Below are 10,587 nucleotides of genomic sequence, written 5' to 3'. Positions count from 1 at the left end.
TGTACGCTTGGGTTCTGTTTTTATCTTTCACATTTTATAGAAGTTTTTTTTCTTTTATTTTTCCGCATTTTTCCCCTTAAAACAGAAATCATGCTATGAAAAAGAAGTGTCCTTTGCTCCTGGTTCCTGTGTGGAGCAGCTCCCTTCCCGCTGGCTGAGCTGCTCAGGCAGAGCCCGGCAGCTCCTGGCCCTGCAAGGCTGAGGCTTTTCCCCGTTGCTGGGCACAGACTGATGGAGCAGCACTGCTGAACACGGGGACACGCAGAGGGAGCAGAGCAGCTGCCTTTGCCCACCTGAAGCTCCAAGGCCAAACTCTGAGCAGGCACGGCTGGAAGAGACTCGCAGGCTCCCTGTTGGCTCTGCTGCCCCACTTGTGCCCGGCCCAGCTCTGCGTGAGGCACAGGGAGAACAAGGGGCAGCTCCCTCCCAGCCCCAGCCCAGGGACCCCACCAGCCCCTGGCCTTGGGGCACTGTCCGCACCCGCTGCTCCAGCCACGGCTTGTGCTGGCACTGACAGCAACAACCAAAGTGGGGCTGGTCCCGAGGGAGCAGCAGCAGTGCCTGGGTCTGATCCCTCAGTGTGGGGCAGTGCTGGAAATATGATCGCAGCACCACCACCAGCAGCACCAGCAGCACCAGTGCCAGCAGCACCAGCAGTAGCATCAGCAGCAGCACCACCAGCAGCAGGAGCAGCAGCAGCAGCAGCAGCAGCACCAGCAGTACCAGCACCACCACCAGCACCGGCAGCAGCACCACCACCAGCACCAGCTTCACCAGCAGCGCCAGCAGCAGCACCACCAGCAGCATGAGCAGCAGCAGCACGAGCAGCAGCACCAGGGGCAGGATCAGCACCAGCAGCAGCACCAGCAGCACCAGCAGCACCAGCAGTTCCAGCAGTACCAGCAGAACCAGCTCCAGCAGCACCAGCTCCAGCAGCACCAGCAGCAGCAGCAGCACCAGCAGTACCAGCAGAACCAGCTCCAGCAGCACCAACAGCAGCAGCACCAGCACCAAAAGCAGCACCAGCAGCAGCACGACCAGCAGCCGAAGCAGCAGCAGCAGGACCAGCAGCACCAGCACCAACAGCACCAGCTGTGCCAGCAGTACCAGCACCAGCAGCACCAGCATCACCAGCAGCAGCAGTACCAGCAGCAGTAGCATCAGCAGCAGCAGCACTACCAGCAGCAGCAGCAACAGCAGCAGCAGCGGCAGCAGCAACAGCAGCAGCAGTGCCAGCAGCACTAGCAGCAGCACCAGCACCAGCAGCACCAGCAGCACCAGCAGAACCAGCAGAACCAGCAGCGGCAGCAGCACCAGGGACAGGACCAGCACTAGCTTCACCAGCAGTACCACCAGCACGAGCAGCAGCAGCAGCACCAGCAGCAGCACCAGCACCAGTACCAGCAGCAGCACCACGACCACCAGCAGCAGCATCAGCAGCAGTGCCAGCAGCACCAGCACCACCACCACCACCAGTGCCAGCAGCACCAGAACCAGCACCACCAGCAGCACCACCAGCACCAGCAGTAGCACCAGGGGCAAGATCAGCACCAGCATCACCAGCATCACCAGCAGCAGCGCCAGCAGCACCAGCAGCAGCACCACCACCAGCACCACCACCAGCACCACCAGCAGCAGCAACAGCAGCAGCACCAGCAACAGTACCAGTAGTGCCAGCAGCACCAGCAGCAGTGCCAGCAGCAGTGCCAGCAGCACCTGCACCAGTACCAGCAGCAGCACCACCACCACCAGCACCAGCAGCAGCAGCAGCAGAAGCACCAGCAGCACCAGCAGCACCAGCAGCAGCAGCAGCATCACCTGCAGCACCAGGACCAGCAGCACCAGCAGTACCAGCAGAACCAGCAGCAGCACTACCACCAGTGCCAGCAGCAGCACCACCAGCACCAGCAGTAGCACCAGGGGCAGGATCAGCATCAGCAGCACCAGCAGCAGCACCAGCCATAGCATCAGCAGCAGCACCAGGGGCTGGACCAGCACCAGCAGCAGCAGCACCAGAAGAAGCAGCATCAGCAGCACCACCAGCAGCATCAGTGGCAGCAGCAACAACAGCAGCAACAACAGCAGCACCAGCAGCAGCACCACCAACAGCACCACCAACACCAAGAGCAGCACCAGCAGCAGCACCAGAAGCAGGACCAGCAGCACCAGCAGCACCAGTACCAGCAGCACCAGCAGCAGCACCAGCAGCAGCAGCATCACCACCAGCAACATCAGTGGCAGCACCAGCAGTGCCAGCACCAGCAGCAGCAGCAGCAGCAGCAGCAGCACCAGCATCACCACCAGCAGCATCAGTGGCAGCACCAGCACCAGCAGCACAGCAGCACCAGCAGCACCAGCAGAACCAGCAGCAGCACTGCCACCAGTGCGAGCAGCAGCAGCACCAGCACCGCCAGCACCAGCAGTAGCACCAGGGGCAGGATCAGCACCAGCAGCACCAGCAGCAGCAGCACCAGCAACAGCAGCATGAGCACTGCCAGCACCAGCAGCACCAGCACAGCAGCAGCAGCACCTGCAGCACCAGCATCACCACCAGCAGCATCAGTGGCAGCACCAGCACCAGCAGCACAGCAGCACCAGCAGCACCAGCAGAACCAGCAGCAGCACTGCCACCAGTGCGAGCAGCAGCAGCACCAGCACCGCCAGCGCCAGCAGTAGCACCAGGGGCAGGATCAGCACCAGCAGCACCAGCAGCAGCACCAGCCATAGCATCAGCAGCACCAGGGGCTGGACAAGCACCAGCAGCAGCAGCACCAGAAGAAGCAGCACCACCAGCACCACCAGCACCACCAGCAGCATCAGTGGCAGCACCAGCAGTACCAGCACCAGCAGAAGCAGCAGCAGCACCAGCAGAAGCAGCAGCAGCACCAGCAGAAGCAGCAGCAGCACCAGTAGCACCATCGTCACCAGCACCAACACCAGCACAAGCAGCACCAGTAGTGCCAGCAGCAGCATCAGCAGCACCAGCAGCAGGACCAGCAGTGCCAGCAGCACCACCACCAGCACCAGCATCACCACCAGCACCACCACCAGCACGAGCAGCAGCAGCACCAGCACCAGAAGCAGGACCAGCACCAGCAGCAGCACCAGCACCAGCACCACCACCAGCACCATCATCAGCAGTGCCAGCACCCGCAGCAGTACCAACACCAGCACATGGAGCTGACTTTCAGTGCAGCCTCTGCCATGCTTCCCTCCCTGTGCAGCGGTGTCACAGCAGCCTGAGGCACCTGGGCTCCTGCATGTTGCACCAGGAACAGAGCTGGGGACTCCCTCCCCATGTGGAGCTTCCAGATGGAAAAGGCTGCTGTGACCAGGCAGCTCCAAGGGCACAGAAAGGAGGGGCTCGACCCCTTGATCTGTGCCAATCCCACAGTCCTGGGCAGCAGCCACAGAGCCCTGGGGGAGCAGAGGGCACAGCAAGAGGGACAAAAGCAGTCAAGGTCAGAGACTGGGAAGAGCCAGACCTGGGAGCAGGAACAGCTGCTTCATTGAACTCCTGGAGAAAGCTCTTGGCTGGTTCAAAGCCCTGAAAGGTGTGAAGGGCAGAGAAGAGGCCACACCAAACAATGCTCCTGTTTTCACACCTCCCCTCTCTGTGTCCCAGAAGGAATTGGATGAACTGTATTCTTCTCTCTGAGTCGTCTCGTTCAGCGTGAGCAGCTCAGCACCAGGAGCTGAAGGAGCTGAAGCCTCAGGCCACAAGAGCTGAGCAAGAGGGGGCTTTTGGGCCAAAGTAATGCTGCTAAGTAATGGACCTAGCTGAATGCAGCAGATAGAATCCTGCAATTATAGAATCCATTTTGCTGGAAAAGGCCTCTGAGCTCATCCAGTCCAGCCAGTCACCCAGCAGTTTCAAGCCCAGCACTAAACCTCGTCCCTGAAGTGCCAAGGTCTGAACAACAGGCCCTGAGTGAGGCCTGAACAACAGGCCCTGAGCCAAAGGTGACCTCTGGATGAACCTTCCAACCAGAGGTTATCTGTCTGTCTGCTCATTACTGAAATATGCATGGTCATTAGCACTGTGATAGATGGATCCACTCATCAATGAAACATGGATTGACCTTTCTGTGTTTAGAAGCCAGACAAGGCCATTCAATCCGACATCTGGCCTTGTTTGGGGTGTATGGACAGAGTCAACTCCCTTGGTTCCTCCTTGAGGCCTGGCCAGGCTTTGGTAGGGACGCAAGAGGAGGATGAAACCAGATGTTCCCACAGCAGAAGTGCTGTCAGTTTGTTTATTCAGCACTATCAAAGCTGGGCCCTCTCTCACAGCAGAGGTTGAGCCTCACCTGTGGCTGGAGGCACCTGCAGGATTTCCCAGTGTCCAGGAGTGGCTCTCCAGTCCTTGGCTGTGACAGCTTCCCCAGCTGATGGGTGGATCTGGGGATGGCAAAGTCTGAGGGGAACTGGATCTTTGTTAATGCCTACAGGCAATCTTTGGCAGTGATGATTGGGTGCATTGCTGAGCTGCTCCTTTTGTGATCCTTTGCTGCTTGGAGCTGCAGTAAGTGACACTGATTCCTTCAGGTGGTGTTGGTGCCTTTGGTGCTGACCCTGCCCACTGGTGAAACCAAATTGGCAAAGTCTGGCCAGATCACAACAAAATATCACTTTTTAAATGTAAATGTAAGGAATCAGTCCCATCTCAAATTCCCAGAAGGGAAGTCCTCCCCAGAGTTCACTGGCTCTGGAGTGGGGCTGAGGTGGGAGCATCGTGCGAGCAGTGGGGCAGTCGGTTAAAAGAGGCTGAACCGCAGGATGTCTTAAAATGCATCCAAACATTGCATATGGAAAAAGGAAAAGAACTTGTGGGTTTGGGAAGACAAGGATGGATTTTCTTAACAGCACCAACGGAAGGAACAGTTGTTTTTTGGAATGCTCCCACATGAAGGTACAGAAAAAGGTTTTAGTCTTGAGCTCAGGTTTGTTTGTGCAAGTAACATAATAACAATAACAATAACAACACAATAATATATATTTATATATATAACCAAAACTCAATAATGTGAAATAATGCTGAAAATACCAATTTGTGAGCTTTGGCTGCTCACTGTAACACTAAATACCCTACAAAAAAGAACTGGCAAAGACCCAAATGTCAATGGTAAACTTTTGTGAATTGTATACAAGGAATAAAGGAGGAACGGATAAAACTGGCTATTTTTATAGGGTTTGTTGATACTATGATGCAGAATGCTTTGTCTGTTCCTGTGAAAAGCACACTGATTAAGACTGCTGGGTTTTTCATGTACCAGACTCTCTACAAGCTGCAGGACTGGTTGAACAGGTGAAGGAATTGTTAAAAGAGCAGTTGATAAAATGAGGAGATGGGAACCTGTCCTGGTGGAGAACCCATCTCCCAGATGTGTTCCATGCCCTTAACAATGGGCCCACTGGGGAAATGGAAACCCCTGGGTGTGCAGGGCTGCACCCAATTTGCAAACACAACCATGGACAGTGAGACTTGGACTGCCTGGGAAATTGTTCTGGGTGTGATGGCCCCTGACAGGGCCACCCCAGAGGCTGCAGGGCTGGACCTTCATGAACTGGAATTAATTAGGAAAAAGCCAAAGCAAATGAAAGTTAACAGTACAAGAACAGGAATTCAGATTCCTCCAGGACGCTTTGGTTTGGTAACTGCTCACTTGAGCTTGGCCTTGCAAAGTGTTGATGTCATGGGAGGAGGAATTGATGCAGATTATCAAGGAGAAATTAAAGAAATTCTGTTAAAAATGAATGAAGAAGATTGGATTATTCAACCCCATGACAGGTTATCACAAATATTGATATTGCAGTTTAAAAACGATTGTGAAAGAAGGAGATCCACCTCCAATCAGCACTGTTTGTGGAGATAAAAGGTTTGGATGCAGCAGTCCTAATAATTGGTCCAGAGTGTGGGTCCAGAGGCCAAATGGCCCTCCAGAGGCAGATGAAGGAGCAGCTCTGGGGAAAGACAACACTGTTTGAATCCTGAAACCTGAGCATGAAGAATGGGAATATATCCCTGCAGCCAAGTGTTCTCTGCCACAACAAGTCAATATTGTTTTACAGATGCTGCCAGAGCAAATCTCCCTGTTTGCCCCAACGACCCCTTTGGAAAATGCTCTGATCCACAGGGGTCCATGTGAAGGCTGATGTGACACTGAGGGACTTCCACACCAATTCCAGCCAGGAGCTGGAAATTGGGATCCTCTCCCCTTTGGCTGGAGAAGTGCCAGGTCCCAGTCCCTGATGGGCACCCAGGCTCCTGGCTGGAATTGGTGTGGAAGTCCCTCAGTGTCACATCAGCCTTCACATGGAGCCCCGTGGATCAGAGCATTTTCCAAAGGGGTCGTTGGGGCAAACAGGGAGATCTGGTCTGGCAGCATCTGTAAAACAATATCCCATAACATCAGCTTGTTGTGTCAGAGAACACTTGGCTGCAGGGATATATTCCCATTGTTCCTGCCCAGGTCTCAGGATTCAACCAGTGTTGTCTTTCCCCAGAGCTGTTCCTTCAGCTGCCTCTGGAGGCCCATTTGGCCTCTGGACCAATTATTAGGACTGGTGCATCCAAACTCTTGATCTCCATGAACAGAGGTGATTGGAGGTGGATCTCCTTCTTTCACAATTGTTTTTAAAACTGCAGTATTAATAACTGTAATACCCTGCCATGGGGTTGGAAAACAAAATCTTGTTCATTATTGTTTAACAGACTTACTTCAATTTCTCCTTGATAATCTGCATCAATTCCTCCTCCCATGACATCAACACTTTGCAAGGCCAAGCTCAAGTGAGCAGTTACCAAACCAAAGCATCCTGGAGGAATCTGAATTCCTGTTCTTGTATTGTTAACTTTCATTTGCTTTGGCTTTTTCCTAATTAATTCCAGTGCAGGAAAGTCCAGCCCTGCAGCCTCTGGGGTGGCCCTGTCAGGGGCCATCACACCCAGAACAATTTCCCAGGCAGTCCAAGTCTCACTGTCCATGGTTGTGTTTGCAAATTGGGTGCAGCCCTGCACACCCAGGGGTTTCCATTTCCCCAGTGGGCCCATTGTTAAGGGCATGGAACACATCTGGGAGATGGGTTCTCCACCAGGACAGGTTCCCATCTCCTCATTTTATCAACTGCTCTTTTAACAACTCCGTCACCTGTTCAACCAATCCTGCAGCTTGTAGATAGTCTGGTACATGAAAAACCCAGCAGTCTTAATCAGTGTGCTTTTCACAGGAACAGACAAAGCATTCCGCATCATAGTATCACCAAACCCTATAAAAACAGCCAATTTCACCCCTTCCTCCTTTATTCCGTGTATACAATTCACAAAAGTTTACCACTGACATTTGGGTCTTTGCCAGTCCTTTTTTGTAGGGTGCTTAGTGTTACAGTGAGCAGCCAGAACTCACAAATCAGTACTGTCAACATTATTTCAAATTATCAATTTTTAATTATGTATATAAATATATATTATTGCGTTATATTATTATCATTATCATCATTATCATTATCATTATCATTATCATTATCATCATTATCATCATTATCATCATTATCATCATTATTATAATCATTATCATCATTGTTCTTGTTGTTGTTTCACTTGCACAAACAAATCTGAGCTCACGACTATAACCTTCTTCTGTCACTCCACATGGGAGTGTTCCAAAAACAATTGTTCCTTCTGTTGGTGCTTTTTCCTATCTTAGCTGTTAACAAAATCCATCCTACTCTTCCCGAACCCCCAAATTCTTTTCCTTTTTCCACATGCAATTTTTGGATTCATTTTAAGGCTGATTTACTAAAATATGGATATGATCTGGTATCAATATCCAACTGAGACAGACAAAGACTCTTTAACTGTTTTAGGATTAAAAAGTGTATGTTTATTCACAGCACTGGGCTGATGTGTCAGGTCACCCCTTAATACACACAGCCCGGAGCACAGGTGAATACAGGCTTTTTATTTACAGAAATATTGAATACAAATACATATTCATGACCCAGTTCCCACCAACTTTTCACTTCCTATGCTACTTAGGAAAAAAAGCAGTTAAGCATGATCCTTGAAATGGGTCGGTGGTCTTTTTCTGAGGAGGGGTCACAGAAGGGAGGAAGGGATATGGCTCTTCCTCGTTCTGCCCTTTCAACCTTTTCAATGCAAAGTGACAAATGGACCCTTGGCTGGGCTCCTTGTTTCATATCTTCAATGAGTTTCTGATTTGCAACTGTCTTATGTTCTTGAAGTTCTTTACCAGATACTTTATTTCTCACTATAAGCCCAACTGAACAAGCATAAAGTTGACAATTAGTTATTAGCCAATGCTTAACCTCTATTTTAGCAAGGCCTCTTGTGGATGCTAACTGAAACAGAGAGCACGGTGCCTGTGGAAATTGCAGGCCACATAGCTTTCTCAGTCTTGCCTGAGAAAGTGGCCTAGGAAATCATGAGGAGGAATTAAAACAATCCTCAGAGACAGAAAACAGCCTTGCAGGTGCTGTTTGTCTGTTCCTTGTTTTCTTGCAAGAGAAGGTCGAGGGGTGGTGTACCCCACTGACCAATGATAGTGATGTGTTAGTTTACTAACCAATAAGAGTTTCTTTTCTGTACTTTTCACGTATCGGTCTATAAAAAAGACCTGAGGTAATAAACCAGAGAGAAATTCTCCTGATCGACTCCCAAGAGAGTCTGTGTCGTTCTTCTCGCTGTTCCTGATAGAGCAACATCCTCTCTATCTACCTTTAATTTTAGCAAGGCCCATCTATTGATTTTAATTAGAGTTAGCAAGGCTTCTTTTTAATTAAGGCCTCACCTTCTCTAGAATCTTAAATTCTTCAAAGTTTGTGTCTCACCATGCCCCTCTGCTTTTTGTGTGTTTTGTTGTAAAAAGGCAGAATTGGCAGGATTCAGTTCTGAGGCCGATTCTGCAGCTGCTGCCTTGTGGGGCTGGTGCTGTCCCTATGCAGGCCCAGGTATTTCTCATGCAGCTTCCTCTGTGGGGGCTGTAGGAAAACTTTAGGGGAAAGTATTTTATTATCTTTCCTTGGTTAATTTTTTAGTCACCTCCCTACGCCTAAGATGGACTTGATGCGAAAAATTGGGACAGGGAGCAATTGGTTACTAAAACAAAAAATGTGATTGGCTTTAGGCAGTGGCATTGCTTGCCACTGAACTGGATCATGTTTAAAAGGAAAATGACTGGAACAAAAGGAAGGAAAATGGTACAACAACATTTGACATGGACAGTCCTCCCACAGGGATATCCAGCGTCACTGGTTTTGTTTGGGCAAGCTTTGCAGAAAATATTAAGAGAGTTTACTCCAGCCTCAGGAGTTAGGATGTTGCAGGATGTGGATGATTTGCTTTTGTCAGGGGGACAAAAGGTGGTTGAAGAGGCTACTGTAAAGCTGCTTAATTTTCTTGCTAAAAAGACTTAAGGTGTCTGAAAAGGAGGCCAGTTGGTAGGAAAAAAAATAATAATAAAAAGGTCATATATAGAGCTGTCCTGGGGTGACTTTATGATCCTGGTATCCCCAATCGTCTGGTTTATGTTATATATTAAGTTGTGCACCTTTAAGCCTGGCTCTGAGAGCGAAGGGGGCGGAAGAAGAAGTGCGCAATTTGTGTTGAAAGAAAACATCACTCCCCCACATCCCGCTCCTGGACTGTGGTGTCTGCAGCACGGACACACTGCAGGACACAGCTTCTCTCTGGCTTTTAGTTAGTTTTAGCTAGCTGAGGCAGAGGAGTTCCCTGGACCTTTGTTTTTTCCCTTTTTACCTGCATCTGTGCAAGCCTGCTCTGGACCGAACACGCAGCCAAACCCCGGGAGCTCACGCCTGTGGCCCACCGGGGCCTGGGCCTCGGCACTTTCCAGCGCCGAAAGGACTGATAAGAACCTGAGCGAGCCGAGCTACAGCACATGAAAAGGACTTTTCTTCCTAGATTTGCCATCCCATTCAACAGCAAGAGGTTTTCTTATTTAATATTATTCAATTTCTGTTAAATAAACAGCTTCTCCCACTTCTCTCCAAGGAAATTTTTTTCCTTTCCCGGAACAGTTGGGGGGGAGGGGTCATTTCCCTGGGGAAACCCCCACTTGGAGTTTTCCTCCTAAATTGGCCTTAAAGAAGGACAAAAGGCCAACAAAACTCCACAAAAATGCCACAAAATTCCTTAAATCTTCTCAAAACCCTACCAAATTCCAAAAAATCCCACAAAATCTCCTCCAATTTCCACACAATTGCAGAAAAATACCACAAGATTGAAGAAAAATCCCACAAAATACCCTAAATCTTTCCAAAACGCTATGAAATTCCAGAAACATCCCAAAAAATTCTTTACAAATTTCCACAAAATCTCAGAAAAATCCCTCAAAATTCTTCAAGTCTCCTCAAAATGCCACAAAATGCCACAAAAACCCCACCAAATTCCAGAAACATCCCACAAAATCTCCTCCAATTTCCAGAAAATCTAAGAAAAATCTCTCAAAATTCTTCAAGTCTCCCTAAAATCCCACAAAATGCCAAAACATTCCACAACATGCCAAAAAAATTCCACAAAATTCAGGAAATGTCACACAAAATTCA

At 50.0% G+C, this 10,587-nt stretch overlaps 1 protein-coding gene across 1 annotated transcript in view; it reads right to left on the bottom strand.

Moving 5' to 3' along the window:
* Positions 1-10,587, bottom strand: part of LOC111945665 (uncharacterized) — an 80,623-nt gene that overhangs the window by 59,389 nt on the left and 10,647 nt on the right. The gene's annotated exons all lie outside the window — the stretch shown is intronic.

Source organism: Cyanistes caeruleus, unplaced genomic scaffold (genome assembly GCF_971803275.1).
Source record: "Cyanistes caeruleus unplaced genomic scaffold, bCyaCae1.hap1.1 HAP1_SCAFFOLD_76, whole genome shotgun sequence".
NCBI classification, from domain to species: domain Eukaryota; kingdom Metazoa; phylum Chordata; class Aves; order Passeriformes; family Paridae; genus Cyanistes; species Cyanistes caeruleus.
The sequence above is the reverse complement of the archived record's forward strand: the minus strand, read 5'-3'. Positions and strand labels throughout refer to the sequence as shown.